Here is a 3,447-nt window from a genome sequence, read left to right on the forward strand (position 1 = left end):
AGCTTTTATTTTTCCTTTCTAAATGATAGGAGACAAGCGAGAACGCTAGGGAAATTCTTCTCCTTGAGCTTTCTATGGGGTGTATTTTAGTCGTTTCTTTTTACTGCATGACATGGCTTTGCTGGTTTCTCAAGCATTCCCTTACTTGGTCTCAAGGATATGACTATCATATATAAGTTCTTTAATGGGCAATAGCAGTCACACATTTCTAAATACCCTTGATCGCTCATGCTTATCTACTTTTTTCATGCATTCCACTACGATAAAAAGTCGTATTTTTTGGGTTTCCCTTTGTAAATGCAACAGTTAAATTTTGGTGCAAATATTTCTTACATAGAACTAGGTATGAATGACACTGGAAAACCTGCTTGGGATCAATTCACTACGATGTCATTATATAGATGGTATACAGATATATTGGTACCGAGTGAGGCCCATATTAAACGGCTCATGCAGGCTATTATATATTACCCAAATAGCGACGAGTTCTTGTCAAATTTCTGACACTCCTGGTGTAGGGCATAGTGTTGATAACATAGTTTACAATTATAATGAAATTAAGTCACACTAAAACTAAGTACTTATATTTGCCTGCCTATACCTAAAAAGCTATGCATATAAAAATGGTTAATTTGTACGTGATTAGATTATGCTATCACAAATTATTTTATATAAGAAAACTAAGTATCTACCTACATTTAACTACACGATAAAAATGACTTTTGCTATGTAGTAAAAGTAAACCTAAAGAGACACCACATTTAAAAAAGGGAAGAAATATCAATGTTGAGCATCGTATAGGCATTCTCTTTAGTGATATGTTAATTATAGTGTAAATGGTCTCTTCTGATTCAAAAACTATGCTGTATTTACTAATATTGACTTGCTTCATAATTTAAGATGCATTTTATATTTTGTATTTGACATTGTTTTACTTCTGTCTATGACGCTACAATAAAAAGTTAACAATCAGCAATGTCTATGTCAAAAAGTACAAGTCAAACTCTCCAATTAACACTTTTTAACAATCGAGCATTGCGCGGGTAAATGACCTAATATATATATATATATATATATGTTTTCCCAATGAAGTAATGTGACAAACTACGTTATCTTTTCAATTACTGTATTAAACCATCTACGAGAACCAACATAAAATTAAAAGTCATGAAATGCCACCAATTGAAAATATTTACTCCCGTCAAGTTGCGTGAACACGGACATTATGTTATTTCTAATATATATATATATATATATATATATAATAACCAACTGAGTTGGATCAGTGGTTGAAACTCATGCTCTTGGAAACAGAGGTCATGGGTTCGATCCTCATGCCCAGCAAGGCTGGAGGTCCTTTTCTACCTATGGTAGAACTTGGAAGCAGTCTCTCTACCTTTGGTAGGGGTAAAGCTGTCTATATATCAACCTCCCTCATACACCGTCGAAGACGGTATTGGGACCCAAAACCCGTGGAAGACGACATTGGGAGTTACTTACTTATCTATATATATACACACTTAAAATATATAGAGTATTTTTTCAACGACAAATTAATCTTCTGCAACTCTTTAATTATACCGATGTCTAGATGGAACCCAAGAGTTTCAAAATCCATATCTTCTCAACTATTGAATATTTCGTATTTTATCCAAATTTAAATTAACAAAATACATTAAACACGATAATAATATCAACAACGGGAATCATTGCCGTCATCAAGCCGAATCAAAATAACCAGATTTTAGTGTTCTTTCATTAAATTCTTAGACCATTCGATCCATTGCGTGGATTTTTTCTAGTCATGTATATATTTAAAAAAAAACACATACACAAGTTGGTCGATACAAGCGTAAACCAGCTGGGGTAGTTTCCATTTTAATGACAATTAGGAAATCCAGTCCAACACGTTTAAGCAAAAACAGCTTACGAAGTTGGAAAAACAAACCAATTCCTATTCGTGCTACTTTTAGTCCTTCCTCCGTCTATTGCCAGATCCTTTTGCCAAAACAAATCTTTTATTTGTATGAAAAATTGAAAATAGTAATAATTTAATTTAATAAGTTACTAAATGACTAAATGAGTATAAGTACAAACGAGTTGGACTTCCTATTTGATAGATTAAAACAAACTAAACTTGAGGATAGAGATTAATTACGAGATAAACATGGTTCTTTTATTCTTGTACGGCCATTAAACCCAAAATTAACAACAACCATATTAATAATTATTAAGCTAGCTGAATGCTAGAAAAGTACAATTATAACAAGTTGTTACAACACAAGGACTTTAAACCCAAGATATTGATATGTATAACCTGACTAAGTATTTAAAGCGCCTGGTATTCCGATCATGATTTTGGTAACCCGACCAGATTATTAATGACAGGGGTCTGCTTTTTACTCTATCATATATACCATTATAGACATAGGAGCCCACACTTTTTGGTTGGGATACAAGAGGTGGTATTTAATTACCATTCATATTTGTTTTTCTCTCCTTCGTATTTTCAAAACTGATTCTCTCTCATCAAAATAAACTAGATTCTTCTAAAAAGAAAAAGAATGATCAATCATCCTTCTAATTTATTAAATGTTTGACATGTAAAAATTCAAGAGAAAAGATTAAGAAAAAAATTGTCATATTTAGAAGGATATAAGTTTTATTTACAACTGATTCGGCTATAATTATAATTATTTACTATCACATGATCGCTTCCAAAATACACATCCAAACATCCCCTAGTTAACAGTTACTAGCAGATAAACATCAAAACAAATGTGACTGACAACATCTACAGGTTTGTGTCTAATCCGAAGTATAATTTTTCAATTTTGCATTCAAAGTATGATTGTTCAATTTTGCATTCATTGAAACGCCTCCCTCTTTTCATAATGTCAACAAAAAAAAGTTAAAAAACTCTGAAAGTTGTTTCAAAAGGTTTACATCAACAAAAGAATATTATGGCCGGAAATCTTGAAGATCATGAATCTCGTCGGAGTTTCTTCCCGTTCAACGTTGAAATCTGTCCGGAGTTTCTTCCTTCCCCTATTGTTAAGAGATATAGATATGTAATTTCTCCTTACAAGGTTTCGGAAATCGATTAATTCTGTTTCCTGTTCTTATTTCTTGTTTCTAGATCTATATATCTCAAAAACAATTCCAGATCTGCACTGGGTGGTGGCTGCGACGAGGAGAAGAATGGCGGTGGTGATCGGGGAGAGAGTGGCGGTGTTGGTCTGATGGAGAACACATCCTTTAATCTAGTACAATTTCCAATCTGATTCCGACATGAAATTAGATAAGGTATTTAGATAATTCATCAAGTTTAGAAAAAGTATTGAATGGAGGAGGTGGTGGTTGTATTTGATTTGTTTAAGAAATCAGGTAATAAGCTCCGGTCGAAAAAAAAGGCAATAAGAAATGTTTCGATATATTTGATTTTCA

At 32.8% G+C, this 3,447-nt stretch overlaps 1 long non-coding RNA gene across 1 annotated transcript; it reads left to right on the forward strand.

Moving 5' to 3' along the window:
• The first annotated feature begins 2,646 nt into the window (after positions 1–2,646).
• LOC122579995 lies at positions 2,647–3,447 on the forward strand. Its single transcript, XR_006320720.1, has 2 exons — positions 2,647–2,800; positions 3,140–3,447. It is a non-coding gene; the product is annotated as an uncharacterized LOC122579995 (long non-coding RNA).

Source organism: Erigeron canadensis, chromosome 8 (genome assembly GCF_010389155.1).
Source record: "Erigeron canadensis isolate Cc75 chromosome 8, C_canadensis_v1, whole genome shotgun sequence".
NCBI classification, from domain to species: domain Eukaryota; kingdom Viridiplantae; phylum Streptophyta; class Magnoliopsida; order Asterales; family Asteraceae; genus Erigeron; species Erigeron canadensis.